Consider the following 9067-nt stretch of genomic DNA (forward strand, 5'->3'; position numbering starts at 1 on the left):
TTTAGATAGTCCAGGTCTCGTTTAGAGCTTTGAAGCGTTTGACTGAAGGTAAATCAAGTGTGTGTGTGAGAGAGAGAGAGAGAGAGCGAGAGAGAGAGCGAGAGAGACTCACACACACACACACACACAGTGACAGCCAGTGTTGTGCTGCCGGTGACGCGCTCCTCTCCTCGGCCTCTGATTGGCTGGTCTGACACAGCGCTGCGAACCGTCTCCAGAAGTCTCTGGACTGAACCATTCCGGCTCATCACGGGGGGGAAAGTCAGAAATAACGTCCTGTCAATTTCTGTAACTCCGCTGTAAAAGTCGTGACAGTCGTTGTGGTGATTTAATAGAGGATTTTGTTATAAACAAGTGGTTTTAAGCACTAAAATTCCGTGTCTCCTGAATGTTTCCTCCGGGCGTGTCGTCGCCCCCCCCCCCCGCCGGGACGACTGGACGGTTCGTCTCAAGATGGCTGGCGAGGAACCGTGATGAGGATCGACGGTGGCGCCTGGTTTTTACCCTAAAATGAGCCGCTGCGTGGTGTGAAGCCGCTCCTCCGCCAGCTGGAGACCCAGGTGAGACGCGTTTCTACCTCCGCCACCGTTTCCCCCGCGGCCCGCCGCTCCGGAGGGGGGCAGGAGGCCGCCTCGGGGCGGCGGGAGCGCCGTGTTGTGACGGGAGCTGCTCCGGGCAGCAGACAGGCGGGTTCAGAGTGAGAAGGACGGGGGCGCTGACAGCTGCACCGGGGGGGCCGGGGGGGGGGGGCGGGGGGACCGGGGGGGTGAGACTGGGGGGGTGAGACTGTGTAACATACAGGGGAAGGTGACAAGTCAACTGTGACTCGGTGTTCGGTTTGCAGAGCAGGCCTGCAGCTAATCAACCTGCTAACTAACCTGCAGCTAATCAACCTGCTAACTAACCTGCAACAAACAACCTGTTAACTAACCTGCAGCTAATCAACCTGCTAACTAACCTGCAGCTAATCAACCTGCTAACTAACCTGCAGCAAACAACCTGCTAACTAACCTGCAACAAACAACCTGTTAACTAACCTGCAGCTAAACAAACTTAACCAACCTGCAGCTAAACAACCTGCTAACTAACCTGCAACAAACAACCTGTTAACTAACCTGCAGCTAAACAAACTTAACCAACCTGCAGCTAAACAACCTGCTAACTAACCTGCAACAAACAACCTGTTAACTAACCTGCAGCTAAACAAACTTAACTAACCTGCAGCTAAACAACCTGCCAACTAACCTGCAGCTAAACAAACTTCACTAACCTGCAGCTAAACAACCTGCCAACTAACCTGCAGCTAAACAAACTTAACTAACCTGCAGCTAAACAAACTTAACTAACCTGCAGCAAACAACCTGCTAACTAACCTGCAGCTAAACAAACTTAACTAACCTGCAGCTAAACAAACTTAACTAACCTGCAGCAAACAACCTGTTAACTAACCTACAGCTAAACAAACTTAACTAACCTGCAGCTAAACAAACTTAACTAACCTACAGCTAAACAAACTTAACTAACCTGCAGCTAAACAAACTTAACTAACCTGCAGCAAACAAACTTAACTAACCTGCAGCAAACAAACTTAACTAACCTGCAGCTAAACAAACTTAACTAACCTGCAGCAAACAAACTTAACTAACCTGCAGCTAAACAAACTTAACTAACCTGCAGCAAACAACCTGCTAACTAACCTGCAGAAAACAACCTGTTAACTAACCTGCAGCTAAACAAACTTAACTAACCTGCAGCTAAACAAACTTAACTAACCTGCAGCTAAACAAACTTAACTAACCTGCAGCTAAACAACCTGCCAACTAACCTGCAGCTAAACAAACTTAACTAACCTGCAGCTAAACAAACTTAACTAACCTGCAGCAAACAACCTGCTAACTAACCTGCAGCTAAACAAACTTAACTAACCTGCAGCTAAACAAACTTAACTAACCTGCAGCAAACAACCTGCTAACTAACCTGCAGAAAACAACCTGTTAACTAACCTACAGCTAAACAAACTTAACTAACCTGCAGCTAAACAAACTTAACTAACCTACAGCTAAACAAACTTAACTAACCTGCAGCTAAACAAACTTAACTAACCTGCAGCAAACAAACTTAACTAACCTGCAGCAAACAACCTGCTAACTAACCTACAGCTAAACAAACTTAACTAACCTGCAGCTAAACAAACTTAACTAACCTGCAGCAAACAAACTTAACTAACCTGCAGAAAACAACCTGTTAACTAACCTACAGCTAAACAAACTTAACTAACCTGCAGCTAAACAAACTTAACTAACCTGCAGCTAAACAAACTTAACTAACCTGCAGCTAAACAAACTTAACTAACCTGCAGCTAAACAAACTTAACTAACCTGCAGCTAAACAACCTGCCAACTAACCTGCAGCTAAACAAACTTAACTAACCTGCAGCTAAACAAACTTAACTAACCTGCAGCAAACAACCTGCTAACTAACCTGCAGCTAAACAAACTTAACTAACCTGCAGCTAAACAAACTTAACTAACCTGCAGCAAACAACCTGCTAACTAACCTGCAGAAAACAACCTGTTAACTAACCTACAGCTAAACAAACTTAACTAACCTACAGCTAAACAAACTTAACTAACCTGCAGCTAAACAAACTTAACTAACCTGCAGCAAACAAACTTAACTAACCTGCAGCAAACAACCTGCTAACTAACCTACAGCTAAACAAACTTAACTAACCTGCAGCTAAACAAACTTAACTAACCTGCAGCAAACAAACTTAACTAACCTGCAGAAAACAACCTGTTAACTAACCTACAGCTAAACAAACTTAACTAACCTGCAGCTAAACAAACTTAACTAACCTGCAGCTAAACAAACTTAACTAACCTGCAGCTAAACAAACTTAACTAACCTGCAGCTAAACAAACTTAACTAACCTGCAGCTAAACAACCTTGATTCACATATTCTGTCATGAGTGTCAACATTTCACTTGTAAAGTTTAATATTTGTTTGTTTTATAAAGAATAAAAATAGAACAACAGAGATCCTGGTTGTTCTTTTGATTGTTGTTTCCTGGAGGAAGATGCTCTATAATCTAGATTAGAGGAGGAAGATGCTCTATAATCTGATGGTAGAGGAGGAAGATGCTCTATAATCTGATGGTAGAGGAGGAAGATGCTCTATAATCTGGATTAGACGAGGAAGATGCTCTATAATCTGGATTAGAGGAGGAAGATGCTCTATTATCTGGTGTTAGAGGAGGAAGATGCTCTATTATCTGGTGTTAGAGGAGGAAGATGCTCTATAATCTGATGGTAGAGGAGGAAGATGCTCTATAATCTGGATTAGAGGAGGAAGATGCTCAATTATCTGGTGTTAGAGGAGGAAGATGCTCTATAATCTGGTGTTAGAGGAGGAAGATGCTCTATAATCTGGATTAGAGGAGGAAGATGCTCTATAATCTGGATTAGAGGAGGAAGATGCTCAATTATCTGGTGTTAGAGGAGGAAGATGCTCTAATCTCTTCAATGCAGAGCGAGAAACCTTCTGCGATGAAGGTGGAGGAGCCACGATGAAGGTGGAGGAGCCACGATGAAGCTCCTCTTCTCTCACATCAGGGGTTTTTCTGCTTTTTCTTTTTCTTTCAAGCCACTGAATGTGAAAGTCTTGTGGCTGTTCCAGGTATTAGTCACCCCCCCCCCCCCCCCCCAAACTGTCAGTTAACTGCTGCTGGTCGCAGAGGGAATCTCCAGCTGACGGGGTTGTGGTGGGCGAAGCGTCACAGCAGAACCCTGGATGTTGTGGTGGTTACATCATCCAGGTTGTTGGTTTGTGTCGGTGTTAGCATGGCGGCGTTAGCATGGCGGTGTTAGCGTGGCGGCGTTAGCATGGCGGTGTGTCTCTAGCGTTGCTCGTTCAGACCTCGCTGACTCAGCAGACATTTACTCAGTTGTAACTCAGTGTTTGTGTATTTTTTCAGTTCAGCTGTTCTCTGGCTGTTCTCTGGCTGTTCTCTGGCTGTTCTCGGTGACGTCTCTGTTTATTCCAGGGTGTTTTACCTCCTTTTCTTTTCCTTTTTCTTTTTCTTTTTCTTTACTTTCCTCATCAGTTTTCTTTCTGACACGAGAATGACCATGTGAGGTTTCATAGTCGAGGTGGAGTCAGAGGAACTCGGGGACTTGGTGGAGGTTCTACATCTTCTGGGGCTCCCAAGGTGCCACTTTTGAAAAGGCTCTTGACTCCCGTCTTGGCGTAAACGACACTTTGTGGAAGCGACGGCAGACGGTCCTGGTCTGTAGGAACCAGCAGTCGTTCACGAAGCGTGTTTTCCTCCAGAGTGTCGTCACTCCCAGTCCAACCCAAACCGTCTCTCGCAAATGGTGGTGGAGCGACGGCGGTGGAGTTCCGGGTGGAGCGCTGCCCGGGGGTGACGGTGTTGCTCTTCACGGCCGACCGGGTCTGCGGCTCCACGAAGGAACATTCTTCAGGCCTGCTGTTCCAGAGGAAAAAGCCCTGAGAGGGACGACTCCATGTGTCCTGGAGGGTTTACGTTCTGGCGCTAGCCTGAGGGAACGAGCTGCAGCGGTTCCGGTGGTGCCCCGCGGTTCTAGACCAGTTGTGGTTTTACACCTTAAAGACCATCTGGGAGGAAGAAGATTCCGTTCCAGTCACAAGCGTTGCTCTGGAACTGGAAGTCCTTCGCACCGCGGGTCCAGAAAGTGTTTGGTTCTCCGTTCCAACGACAACATTCCGCTCAGAGTCGTTCTTGTCGGGTCACAAGTTTCCGATTGTGGGATTTTGACACGGAGCCGCTATTTGTTCTGCCGAACGTCGGCCTCCGAGGTCTTGATCGGGGGCATCAGGGGCTGATCGAGGCCTTCTTGTTTGTCAGGGTGCCGCGACGCCTGGTCTGACTCGTGTTTCCACAACTTCACCAGAAGAGAGAAGGAAGTGAGAAATGCCTTCAGTTCTAGTTTGTTTGTTTTTAAAAAATGCCTCGTCATCATTATTTCATGATGGAAAACAGTTGACGTCCTCCAGATCAGCTCACTCTTTTTTTTTAAACAGTCAAAACAGAAACTCCCACTGTGAGACCACCCCCCCCACTACCCCCCCCACCCCCCCCCCCCAGCAGTGAGCAGAACCACAGTTTCCCTCCACCTCCACCTCCACCTCCACCTCCACCCTGCCGTCATCAACAGGAACTCTTGTGGTCGATGGTCTGATAAGAAGCAGCGCCGGTTCAGCACCAGACCTGCCGAGGACCTTCAGGGCAGGGCGTCCGTCTCCCAGTCACAAGGTTGCAGGTTCAATTCCCCACCACCGGTGCAGGGATGGTGTAACCCCCAACATCCCCCCCCCCCCCCACCAGTAAAACCTGCAGGATTACTGGACCGGAGTAAAGTTTGATGAAAATATTTAACTTCCCCCATCGAGTCCTTGTTTATTAAACAAAACTGTGAAGAACAAGACGAGTTTGTGGTGAAATAAAGTTTATTGACGTCACAAACCGTCCAATCAGACGAGAAGCACGACGAGGAATTCACAATCGACACCAAACGGTGGTCGTCCTCGCGGCGCTGGGTGGAGCTAACTCCGCCTGCGTGGCGAGATGATGGGAAAGTATCCCCCCCCACCCCCCCCCCCCCCCTCCGCTAACCCCCCCCACTACCCCCTCCCCCCCTCCGCTGTCAGCGGCTGTTGGAGTTCATGTCGCTGCAGCGAAGCAGCATAAACTGTTCCTCCGCTCATCACATCCACATAAATCAGCTGCACTTCATCGGGGAAATTGCTTTGCGGCGTAGCGTTTTTTTTTTATTATTGTTCATTTCACAAAGCCGCCCCCCCCCCCCCCACCCCCCCCCCGCTCACTTGGAAAATTAGTGGGCCGACGCGTCTCTTTCTCTCTCTCTTTCCTTCGTTCTAACGGATGTTTCTGCCGAGTCAGAGCGGCGCGGCGGCCGACCGATGAGTCAGCGCGAGGAAGTCCCTCCGCTGGAGTCGTCGCGCAAAACTGGGGGGGGGGGGGGGAGAAACCACGTTAGCTTCACCCCCGAACCGGCGTGATGAGAGGAGAGTCGGCGCCGTGGAGAACGCTAACGCCAGACTCCGCTCGTCTTCGTCGTCTCCTTCCTCTTCCTCGCCGGCGGCTCCAGTGTGGTTTCACATGTGGCGAGAAATGAGGAGGAGGAGGAGGAAGCTCAGATGCTTGTCTTACATTTCCGCTCAATCAAAACCAAGATCAGGTTACCATTAAACACACACACACACACACACACACACACACACACACACACACACACACACACACACACACACACACACACACACACACACACACACACACACACACACACATTTTGAAGCATCAGTCAGAGAAAGGGTTGACGGCGTTCCCACCACCTTGTTGACATCCTCCAGCGGGGGGGGGGGGGGGGGGGGTTGTGGGGGGGTTGACGTGTGAACGCTACCCAACGTTCAGTCGGACGCTACAGATGCTAATGATTGTGTTCCTCCCGCGTCGAGTCGCTCCGAGGCTTGGCCTACTTTCTCAGTCCTGGTGTTTTCTTGTTCCACGAGCCCCCCCCCCCCCCCCTCCTCTCCCTCACCCCCCCCCCCCCCCCCATCCTCACTCCACCCGCCCACCGCTCTTGATTTGAATCCAGTCCTGAGTCTCCATGGAGACAAAGGTTGTGTTCCACCCAGACGCACATTGAAAATGTTCAAATGTGCCGAAGAGCCTTTGATGTTCCAAAAGCTGAAAGTGAGAACGAGGCAAAATGGTGAATTTGTTCACGTTTGTCTCGCTGGCCGAGCGCCGACGCCGCTCTGCTGTCACGTTTTGTTTATTTTTTTTAAAAAAGGAGGAACCGTTTAAGATGAAAGGATTTAGCTCCACAAGCTGCCGCGAGTTTCACGTCTCCGTGGCAACGGTCTGGAAACGATGTTGTTACCGTGGTGGCCCACTAGTTGGAGCTGTTTGTTTGTGTTGTGATTGCACCACACACACACACACACACACACACACACACACACACACACACACACACACACACACACACACACACACACACATTTTGAAGCATCAGTCAGAGAAAGGGTTGACGGCGTTCCCACCACCTTGTTGACATCCTCCAGCGGGGGGGGGGGGGGGGGGGGGGGGTTGTGGGGGGGTTGACGTGTGAACGCGCACAGTAGAGGACAATGACCTCTAGTGGACAGACCAACAGGTTAGATTGTTATTCTGGTGACTGTCAAAATAAAAGTCCAGGAGAATAAGGACTTGGGAGTCGCGACCCCGCGGAAGAAACATTGTCCTGATCGTCTCTACTGAGCATGTGCAGGACTACTGGCTACTGTGGCGACCAGGACCATTAGTTTCCTCTGACCCAACAAACGGGTGAACTTGTGGGGGGGGGGGGAGGGGGGGAGGGGGAGGTATTGCTCTGCTATAAGTTTCAGAATAAAACCTCAAGCCGGTTGAGAAAATGGCCCATCAGCCTCTTTCTCCGACTTTCTACTTTGGGTGGTTGTACCTGGATCGCGAGCAGCCGATCGGTTAGCGTCTGCTAAGTGGCGCCCAAAGAGGCGAGGAACACGGAAAGTGCATCTCTGGCCTGAATAATGAATGGGCGCCCATATTGTGGATGGAAAAGTGGAGGATGTGGTTCAGTAATAGTCTGCCGAGCGTTTTCTCCCGCCGCGAAATTGTCGGGTCTTGCTCGACTCTTGTTTCCAAGAAAAGTTAATGAAAATTACATGTGAAGCCTGACGACCGACTTGTTCCAGGACCTGCAGGCTGCGGCCGTACGGTATTATTATTACATCAGACGGCTCCTCGGAGCGCCGCCACCGCTCCTGGCCCGGCTCCACTCCAGCGAGCCGCGGTCGTCACAACGGTATCGCCACACGGCGGCTTGATAGGACGACTCTCGACGAGACTCCAGGATGGAACCGTTGGCTAGCCGCCGCCCTACCGCCGCCGTCCTCGGCTGACCGTCGTCTCCCTAAAAGTTTCAGGCGACGCCTCCTGGGTTTCGTTCACGCGGCGGTTTTCGCCCGAGAGCTTTCTGCCGGCGGCGGTTCCTGGTAACCGTGGGCTCGTTCTCGGCGAACGGGGGCCGCGAAACAGGAAGTTGCGTTTCGCCACAGGACTCGCTGCAGTCGGGGGTTTTCTCTCCGTCGGTTGTGGAGGTTTTAGCAGAGTCGAGTCGTCCGTCGCTATTTGATCATGAACGTAATAGTTTTCTTTTTTTTAAAAATCGCAAAAAGGAAAGTTGCTATTTTATGAAATACGAACTTCTAGTCCTTTATTTTTATGGTTTAAATTAGGAGTGTTGAATTTAATCGTTGCGACGATGCTTGTCGACGCAGACCTGGACGTTCCTGTGGCCATAAAACAACCGATTGTAGCGGAGCAACGTCACTGGATCAATACGTTTGAGTTCAACAATGTTCTGTTCTGAATATTATCATCCAGATTCTTTGGTATTAACAACAACGACTAAAGTAAGACAGACTGGAAACTCTGGAGGAAGAAATGCTTTGATGATGGTTCATCACCATCATCAAAGCATTTCAGGCTCACACAGCAGCGATGCTACTTGCTAAAGCATTTCAGGCTCACACACCAGTGATGCTACATGCTACATGCTATAGCATTTCAGGCTCACACAGCAGCGATGCTACATGCTACAGCATTTCAGGCTCACACAGCAGCGATGCTACATGCTACAGCATTTCAGGCTCACACAGCAGCGATGCTACATGCTAAAGCATTTAAGGCTCACACACCAATGATGCTATATGCTACATGCTAAAGCATTTCATGCTCACACACCAATGATGCTACATGCTATATGCTAAAGCATTTCAGGCTCACACAGCAATGATGCTACATGCTATGCTACGCTACTGTAGCCTGACGGAGGTGACAGAAAGAAGCCTTTAGGTCCGACTCGTGTCTGTTCAGTTTGACTTTTCCATCTGAAACCCAACCCGGCGCTCGCCCCCCCCCTCCCCCCCCCCCCCTCGGCCCCCCCCACCTGGCACGTGCCGGGGCGGCAGGCG

The 9067-nt window shown here is 49.7% G+C and overlaps 1 protein-coding gene across 1 annotated transcript in view; it reads left to right on the forward strand.

The window, feature by feature from the left end:
- The first annotated feature begins 269 nt into the window (after positions 1 to 269).
- The window catches only part of LOC308143998 (zinc finger protein 438-like), a 38993-nt gene continuing 30195 nt past the window's right edge, over positions 270 to 9067 (forward strand). Inside the window, 1 exon segment of the mRNA XM_080514973.1 lies at positions 270 to 560. The gene's annotated coding sequence lies outside the window, so the exon portion shown is untranslated.

Source organism: Blennius ocellaris, assembly GCF_963422515.1.
Source record: "Blennius ocellaris genome assembly, chromosome: 19".
In the NCBI taxonomy this organism is placed as follows: Eukaryota; Metazoa; Chordata; class Actinopteri; order Blenniiformes; family Blenniidae; genus Blennius; species Blennius ocellaris.